Source organism: Mytilus trossulus, unplaced genomic scaffold (assembly GCF_036588685.1).
Source record: "Mytilus trossulus isolate FHL-02 unplaced genomic scaffold, PNRI_Mtr1.1.1.hap1 h1tg000244l__unscaffolded, whole genome shotgun sequence".
Classification (NCBI taxonomy): domain Eukaryota; kingdom Metazoa; phylum Mollusca; class Bivalvia; order Mytilida; family Mytilidae; genus Mytilus; species Mytilus trossulus.
Genome location: NW_026963317.1, coordinates 1,442,961 through 1,453,538, shown reverse-complemented (window position 1 = coordinate 1,453,538; position 10,578 = coordinate 1,442,961).

Here is a 10,578-nt window from a genome sequence, read left to right as displayed (position 1 = left end):
TTTTAACTGCTTATGTTGAGCGAATAATACATTGAAGTTTCATATTTCAAAATATCACTTCAATGAAATCATTATTCAAAGAGTGGAAGTTTACATTCTGCTATATTGGAAATAACGTACAGATTAACAAAATCACATTAAGCATTGAAATATTGTTATAATGGCTTCTTCCACATACTAATTTGTGGTAGAGAAACAAATAACACTCTGATAGGGAGATACATATATGTACTTCGGCGTTTCCTAAACATAGCATAAAATTAAACACATTACGGCGTTCCATAGAAAAAAAACATAATTTGCTAGTATTACTAGCAGTATTATACTTAATAATTTCAAGCATACAGCATCACACTTAGTACAATTTGCAATATAGTGCGTTGTGCTTAGTTTTCCAGCATCACCTGTAAACTGTAACAATTTGTTTTCGCATTGTAAACAACCTCATCCATGGTGCTGTTTATGGTACCTTAGCGTTTCCTACTTTACTAAGGTCATCCAAAGTGGGATTTCTTGTCAACGAAATCAGTATGAACATAGAACATAGAAATGCACAAAAGTCCATCTGAGTAAAATACAGATCGTGCGTCCACGCGTCGAATAATTAAGCGATCTGTCTATAATCAGAATTGCATCAAAGTCGGATCCTGATCAGTTTCAAAGGTTAAAACCAATTCGTGAAAAATGTTGTTTAAAACTGACGAACGGTGTAAATTGTCATTTACCATCAAGAGGGATGTAAAACCTTAACAAACAGAACTGGGATTGTGTTCTTGTAAACCTTATAACAGACATTATTCAAGCTGCTTTGGTTTCAATAAACTTATTTGCGTTTATCGAAAACATTCGTCTTAAGTTTTGTAGTATCTTGCACTGAAGAGGCGGCAGATACCAAGTCGACATTCAAAACTCACAAGTCAATGATAAACTTAAAACGACATGACAGAAAATGAAAGACGACGAAAATCAAACAAAAGTCACCAAATAAAGACAACAGTAGTATACCGATGTTCGAAATTCATAAATCGATTGAGAAAAATAACAAATCTGGTTAGCAAACAACAACTGAAGGAACGCATCAAATATAAGAGGAGAACTACCGTAACGGCACAAAAGAAACACAACATTAAAATGTAACACACAGAAATGAACTATAATTTAACAATGGCCATTTTCCTGACTTTGTACAGGACATTTTAAGAAAACAAAAATTGTAGGTTGAACCTGGTTTTGTGGCATGCCAAACCTTTGGCTTGAATGGCAATGTTAAATATATCATTAAAATGACAATATTACATGACAGGACTACAATACAAATAAATGAGAAAAAATATAGGACAGAGAAACACACGAATAAAAGCTAACGAAAGGGACGGGCGTTTCGTGAATACAAGACTTACCAGTGACGCTCAGATGAAAACAGATCGAAAGCCAAAACGTTACATGAAAATCAGACTGAGCATCACGAACAAACCAAATAACTGGTGGTGGTATTTGTGCACTAGTGGTAACCGTTATATCGATCATGGAACTCAACTTATTACATCAGATTAAACGTACCCATTCCAAAAAGTAAAATAACAAAAAACGAGTACCTATACATCCCGCTCATTAAGGGTTGTCGACCTTAACATTGGTTTACTGCTTGATGGAAGAAGTCCAGGGATGTCCATTTTACTATAGTCTAGGCAAGCTTTGGAAATATGCTTATCTTTTTCACGAATCTTAATGACTTATTCCGTTAGTAGCTCGTATAATCGTATAAATTATGCGAAGTTTGAATGCTATGCTGTATTGGTTGCTAGACGTGCTATAATGATTTCAAACGATATCTTAAATAAAAGATTAAAAATGTTGACTGACACTACCAATAGGGGGGTATTACCTGGTATTGATATGTTATCCTGTAAAAGTTTTATCCAGACCATTGAAGTCTTTGGCTTACAAATCCGTATCCCCAACAGTTGCTATTTTATGCATCTCACCTACTTGCAGCTTTTTACCATGCAGATAATTTTTCATGTCTCATTGTTTACAGCTGAATTTACGATACTTTGTTTTCTTATTGGTGAAGACTATGCGGTAACTCATAATTGCTAGGATCAACGTCATTTGACCTCTGAAAATACCGCTAATTCTTAACAGCATATATTTTGTTAAAAAATGCTTGAAACAAGACACAGACATCATATTTTGAAATATTTCAAATCACAAAAATCTATTTCAAGACCTGTTAAACACCACGGTTGACATAACATAATATAATATAGTACATGGATTTCAAAATATGTCGAAAATATACAAATTTACATCTAGCAAGCAGGATGACATTATGGAATGGGAAACGAGTGCGAAGGATATCAAAGGGATAGTCAAATTTAAAAGACGAGTACGAACTGACAATGACATCGTAAATAAAGGGAAACGACCAAAAGACAAACTGAAGTCTAGCGTCACAAGATAGAAAACTTAAGAATGAACAACATGAGGCCAATCAAAACAACTTCTTGTCAGAATGCGAACTACGAAGAAGACAAAAACCATAGGTCACAATACGGCCTATATGTCATGTCGAAAGTCTTTTATAACATATAACATGTAGTTCGTGATTTTGATATTTCCATATAAAACATACACGACATTCAGCCTAAAATAACAGACATTAAGCTTGTATTGATTCTAAAGAATTTCAATTTTATTGCGTGATGAGAGAACTTTCATGATTTATTTTTGAATGCATGAGATTCTAGGTTATTAATTTGGAACTGTATACGTGCTGTTAGTTTACTTAAGAAAAAGATAAAACTGAAAGCACGAATATGTTATAAAATTGCAAGTGGTACTTTTAATGCACAATTATTCAATTGCAGATATGTTTATTTGAAACTATTTCCTCAACAGCAGCAGGTATGAATAGTGAAAATGAATTTTAAGCATTTATGGTGTGCATTGTTAGACATGATATAAAATAATGTATTTAACTAATATCCGAAAAGAAAAATGAAATAAATACTGAACTCAGAAGAAAATTCAAAAGAGAAAAAAAGTATCAAATCGCAAAATCATAAGCTGAAACGCATCAAACGAATAAGCAATTAGTACTGTCATATTCCTGACTTGGTGCATGCGTTTTCTTCTGTAGAAAATGGTAGATAATACCTGGTTTTATAGCTAGCCACACCTCTCAATATTATCTTTCTTATGTTTCATTGAACAACAATGACAAAATAGGGTATGTAAACGATAACATTTATCATCTATTAAGAATGCCAACTTGGCGGCATACATTGATTTGTATTGCATGTTTTGCAGAACCTTATCAGACTACAATATCTCCGAAAGCTTGTGATAGTAAATTGATAATAAGTTTAATTTACTAACTTCGTCAATCTGCATGTTTTGAAGAATCTTATCAGACTACAATGACTGCAATAGCTTGTGATGGAAACTTGATAATAGAATTAATTTACAAACCTCGTAAAACTGCATGTAGCTGCCATGTGAACGAGACTTGACTGTCAATTAATATATTTTCTCTTAATGCATTGCACAAACAGATTTAACATTAATACTGCTGTATAGATTATTGTTAAATCTTTCAAATGCATTTTACACATCAATTTCAAATCAAACTCAGAGCTTAATGCTGAAAACATATTAACTGATTAATCCTTTTAAAACCATTTCGTAAATCTGGAAGTTTAAAAAAAAAAATATTTTGTTCTTTTTAAGAACTGGAAAATAAAAATAAATCTTGAAGCGTTTATTAGATTAATATCAAAAATGATATCAACCTATGTAGTACATTAATTTCCACTATCATCATTTTTTTGTTTAATTGATACAATAGACTATATAACGATTACATATATTTTCTATAAATAATGCAAACTTGGCAGCATATATTTCCCAACTGATTTGTTTTGCATGTTTTGCAGAACCTTATCAGAAACCAATGACTACTATTATAAGTTATATTAACGCGTCATGAACCCCATATGAAATTTACTTACCCTCTACGGTCTCATAAAGGGTCACCACGTGACGGCGTTAAACCAATCTAAACGTGATAACATACCCGCGGTGCGATAAAGCTTGTGATGGAAACATGATGATAGATGTACTTCACAAACCACGTCAAACTACATTTAGCTGCCATGTGAACAAGACTTGAATGTCAGTTAATACATTTTCCTAATGTATTTCACAAACAAATTATTTGTTAACAATGCTGTAAAGATGTTTGTGAAATCTTGCAAATGCATTTGACACATCAATTTTAAATCAAACTCAGAGCTTATCACTTAAACACACTGCTTTATGCATGTTTTATAGCAAAATGCATTGTTATCCTTGTGAAATCGTGTTACAATTGGGAACTCCAATAATGCCTTTAAAAACGTTTGTCAGTATGTCTTGTCTATTAACTTGATACTTGTAGAAAATTATACTTTATTGAATTTTTCTAAAGTTGCGATTCTATTACATGCCCACGTAAGTTTTATACATGACACTCAACTGTTTCAAATCAAAATGTCAACTGAGGATAATGCATTTGATTTTTCTTTAAAACAGGGGCCATTACAAAGTAGTCCTCGGATCCTGGAAGTAATTATTCCGGTTTGAACATTCGACATCCACCAACCTGGTACTGCAGAATGTATGAATTAAACATCTTAGATATTTTTATTTTCATTCGATACTAAGTACCTTTTATATACGATTTTTGAAAAACCGAATATTAGAAACAAAGTAGTTTTGTCTTTTCGAGTGTGTCAAAAATGGCAAATTGCAAGTCTTTTATAATAAATGATATTTAGTTCGTGATAGCAATACTTCCATTAAGGTAATACTAGAAATTCACATGACGTGCACGCCAAAATTGGTATTATTACGTTGTATAAGCCTCTGAAACTGTCGTGTTTAATGATTGGGGATAGACTTGTTCGTGATTCTTTGAAAGTTGAAATAGCTCAAGATAATTAACTTTGCAACTTTATATGAGCTTGGGGTTGTGCTTTAAAGGTAGAGAGATTAAAGTATAAATTGCTGTTATAAAACTGCAAGTGGCACAATTAATCCTCAATTATTTCAACTATAAACCTAGATATTTGAACATTCAAGTTTCACCACAAAATTAACAAAATGGTTTATTAATGATATCGATACTGTTAATCGTCCGGATTTTAGTTTATAATGCCTTTGCTGTTGATGACCTTGTGATATATTTTGTGCTTTGTTGTCTTTTTGGTGTATTCCCAGTTTACATTCTCAATGTCATCTTGTTTACTTATACATAGGATTGCTAAAGTATTTACTTCTTTTCTATAACATTTGTTAGCATTGAATCTTGTTACTTCATATTGTACTCTAAAAGCATTATTAATTCTGCTATTGTGTATTTTGGACCTTTGAGATGGGCTGTTGACATACAAAATTTTGATGACAATCTGGAAAGACTTATAACGGTTCAAATGATCTGCTTTCAAATCAAACTACATTGTAAATTGTTTCAACATGGTTCCCAAATGTCTTAATGTCTTGTACATTGTAACATACATTAGATAATGATAATGCTTTATTTGATTAATAATACTACAGTTTGAGAATTAAAGTAAAAAAGAGGCGGAAAGACGAAAATAACATTTCAAAGTGGGGTTCAAAGTGGTAAGATTAAGATAAACTGAAAAGCCATGATATTGTGTATTTAGGCCCGTTAAAATACATGATGTTGGTGACATTTAAACGGTTCAAATGATCTGCATTTAAATCAAACTACATTGTAAATTGTTTCAATATGGTTCCCAAAAGTCTTGTACATTGTAACATAAAATAGATAACCATAATGCATTATTTGTTAATAATACAACAGTTTTTATCACCAGCTATTAATTGTTTGCATTTTTATGAAACTGTTTGCTATACTGTTGATTGATCAGTCTACATATCATAATTATTTACGGTCGATAACTCAATTAAAACAAAAAGTTGGTTAATTATTTAATATTCCTGAATATTACCAATGATAACAAAATCAATCACTTTCACTCAATCTTTTGTTTACAAAAAAAAATGAATCGTTTTTATTTTGAGCGTAAAATACACTGAAATTTCAGATTTTAGAATATCACTTCAAATCAGTATAAATTTTACAGATTGCACTTTGTAAATACAGCTGTTTCTCAAACCACGCCTCTTTTTGTGATATATATATATATAATATTTATAGATAGTTCGATTTGTAAACATACTGGTTCCCAGATATGATCTCTATGTTTCAGGTAACAAAGACATAACTTGGAACTCTTACCAGTATACAAAAATATTATTGTGGTGAAAATGAATTCCGAGGAAGGCAAAACTGTTCTAGGATATAATTTTTTACGAAACTTCATAGTAAAAGTGTCAATGTTTTAGCCGCAAAGGGAGTTCCAAAGGGAAGTTGTCTATATTTACAGAACAGGGTGAATGTTAAAATAATAACGTACAGATAAACTTCTCCTTCTAAATACTAATTTGAGATAGATAAAGAAATAAGAATTCAAAATATTTTATATTAAAAATGAGGGTAACAGGTACTAATTTGAAAAGTCATAATTTGCTAGGATCATATATATTTGACAGTAGTTATCCATTCGTTTGAAGTGTTTAAGCTTTTGATTTTTCTATTTGTTAAGGGACTTTACGTTTTGTATTTCGTCGGAGTCCAGTAATTTTGTTATTTTTTTATTTTTTTTGTTGATTGAATTATTAATATGGATGCACTTTCAACGCATTAACAACTGGGATGTCTTCTCGTCATTGAATAATAATTCTTCAAGCTGCTTTTCTTTCACTTTAATTACATTTCATTATTGATAATCAAATGTAGATACATATATATGCATCCCACACAGCCAAAGGGTTGTCGATCTTTACATTTATTGGATTTCCTACTATAGATGGAAGAGGTCCAGGGATGTCCAATTGTCAATACCCTATTCAAAATTTCGACAAATGCAACTGTTGTTGAGGAATCAGGTGTTTTTTCGTTCGTGTCATTCAGATTGGTTTCATTCACGTTTTACATTTTTTTTTTATCTTGACTCCTCATTTATGAATAATTATTTGCATGTTGCTAAATATTTGAATTAGACCGAGTAAAGGTGATACAATAGTTAACAGCAAAGTCTATTTAATGTTAGTTTGTAAAACCTGACAGAGAGAATGATCTAGTTCAAAAAGAGTTTTTTGACTAGTGAAATTTTTAAAACGAATAAAACAGCAATAGCCGTTTGGTAAAAGACATTGAAAAAATATCTAAATGGAATTATCAAGAGGGAACGTTAAGAAGCATTTTGTCACATTTACAACCAATCTCATCTATCAATATCTAGTTTTCGTAGTGAATATGATCACCGAATGTACTTAAAGTTTAATTAAGTTTCGCTTCCAAAGTAATAACTCTTGTTTGTCGACGACACGTTAACAAGCAAATATAAATTTCAAGTTAGAAATGATGATTTCTTGATACCGTTTTATAAAACAATCGCTAATAACGCTATACGTAGATAACAGCGCGAATCTAACGACTGCATAACGAAAACCTTTACGCACGTTTCATACAGCATGCGAAGAAGAATCTTTAGAATTTCGATCGCTACACAGTTGCTATTTATATTTTTAGACCGGAGAATACATTCACTATCATTGGAAAATCATAATACATGTACTAGCAAACAAGGGAGAACAAAAAAAATCACAAGTTCAAGAAAGTCCTATTTTAAATATTCTTCCAACATTGTAGAAATAAGAAAAAAATCCTTTTTTTTCTTTTTTTTAATAATTCGTGAAAGTTTTAAGACACCATGTGACTGTATTTAAACAACCTTAAAATATGGTAAAAAGATCTACAACATATCCATCCCACCCCCCCTAAAAAAAAACCAAACAAATTGGGACATTAACTGGTGTAAATATAATGTCCTGTAAAAGTTTCATCCGGACCCTTGGAGTCATATTGTAAGGGCATCGACTTAAAAATCCTTATACCGGTCCCCAACAGTTGCGAATTAATACATCTTACAACCTATACATTGACCATCATAATAAATCTCATTATGTGTATACAAATATAAGTTGGCCATGTAAACTCGCATAATAACCCGAAAGCTAAAGCTTTCACACAGTAATCAGAAGAGAAAACAAGTGCTCCGCTTAGGTCCATTCAACCTTGGTGTTAAACAGTTCTAGCAAAAGATTTTGGTCTGAAGTTAAAAAAAATCTAATATGATACTTGTAACAAAATCATTTATTGGTGTTGAGAAATATGGGTATTTTTCATTTGTCTTATATAGAATAACTTAAAAGCAACAATTTCTTTGTACGGTATCAATATATCAAATTATTTTACAACCTTTACTATTGATAACATATAACAAAGGAAGAAGTAACAACTTAATCGCTTACAAGTTTCTTACATTTTTATGAATCAGTGAAAACAACAACCAAAAACACTGGAAATATTTTAAGATGACAATTGCTTTTATAGATAAACATGTTGTACAGTTAAAACTCCCCTTTCTATTACTAGAATAAATCATATGATAGCATCATTAAAATAAATTAAAAAAATCCCGCACACATGTGCAAATCAAAGCCAAAGTACGTTAGACATCTAGATGTCAACAAGAAGTTGATTAACAATACATAGCTGTCTGTACCTCTATATCAAGTTCCAAATAGACACCAGTCTAAAGGGGAACTAAAAAGGATCTGGGGTTGAAGTCATAAAACTTTGCTCATATCAGTGCTCGGAGCACAAAAATCATGCTCGAAACATGAAATCCAGTATTTTGATTGGTTGATTGTTGAGTCCAAGTACAAAACTCGTGCTCGAAAGTTTTATGACCGTAAGGCCTGATCTACCCCTTTTAATGTAGAATTTGTTTACTAACATGCATTGAATTTTTTATGATGGCAAATGTTGAGTAGGATCTGCTATCCCTTTCGAGCAACATAATTCCTCCCAAAATTTTTGATAGGGCTCGTGTTGGTCAGTCTTAGTTTTCTTTGTTTTGTTTTTAAAACAAGTGTGTGTCTATTCGTCGTATAAGTGGGTTTTTTTTGCCATGGTATTACCAGTTTATTTTTTACTTACAAATTTGAATTTTCTTTCGGTATATTACGCTTTTCCTTTATTGAGCTACGTTAATTTAGAACGAATCAGTTATCTAAACAATAAATTTTTCTGTATTATAATTAATTTGGTAAAGAGCAGATCATCTTATCACAACGGCTTCTTATGATTAAATTGACAGAAGATTAGTTATGGCGTCATTTCGAGAACATCTGAATATGAATTTCTCAATATGTCAAATAATACTGTTAATTGGTATTAGTATTGAAATCCAAGTGAGATTAAATAGGCTTGTAAGAATAAATATAAACGGACTTTGTACTATAACCTCCATTGTCTATTAAGATATTTTTTTTACGACAATACTTCTCTCAGTAAGAGATTACTGCAAATTACATGGAAGTAAAGGCTTAACGAGGGAACGGTATTAATTTACCCTTAATATGCAACAATTCTAGCTTATTATTAATTTCGTTTTAGAAATTGTCGTGAAATGATAGCACGACCATCTACCAGTTGACAATATTGTAATAGTATCCATGGCATCCGTCATTTACATTAATTAGATATAGGAAGATGTGGTGTGAGTGCCAATGAGACAACTCTCCATCCAAATAACAATTTAAAAAGTAAACCATCATAGATTAAAGTACGGCCTTCAACACGGAGCCTTGGCTCACACCGAACAACAAGCTATAAAGGGCCCCAAAATTACTAGTGTAAAACCATACGAACGGGAAAACCAATTAAGTTTGTTAAAAATCAGGAAGCTTTTCGAAGACTTACAAATTGAATATCTATATAAAATTAAAAATCTGTCTTCTGTTATGCACACAGTAGTTATTCATAAATGAGGGTATGTATGAGGGTTCTTCATTTCTGTATTCTTGAATATTCTAGGCTATTTTTATTTATTTATTACAAATAAACATAAAAATCTTTGGTATGAGTGCCAATAAGACAACTCTCCATCCTAGTCATAATTTGTAAAAGTAAACCATTATAGTTTATACATGTAGTACGGCCTTCGACCCGGAGCCTTGTCTCACATCGCACAGAAAGCTACAAATGGTACCAAAAAAAACTAGACAAGTGTAAAACTATTCAAATCGGACAGCCAACGGTATCATCTATATCAAAATTGAAAAACAAGAAACACTCGTGAACCACATCAACAAACGACAACCACTTAACATCAGGTTCTTGACTTAGGACAGGTACAAGAAACTATAACGGGTTTTAACATTTTAATTGGAACCAACCTTCACCCTTACATGAAACAATAGTGTAATATCACAACATAGAAAGACACAGTATAAAGTAATAAATTAAAATGGTTAAACTCAATCAAAATGCTTATTTCTTGCCTGTTATTGTCTATTCTTTATATTTTAACAGCCCCCTCCCCCTCTCAATTTTTTCTATAGAAATACACCCATTCTTCAATCACACCACTCAAA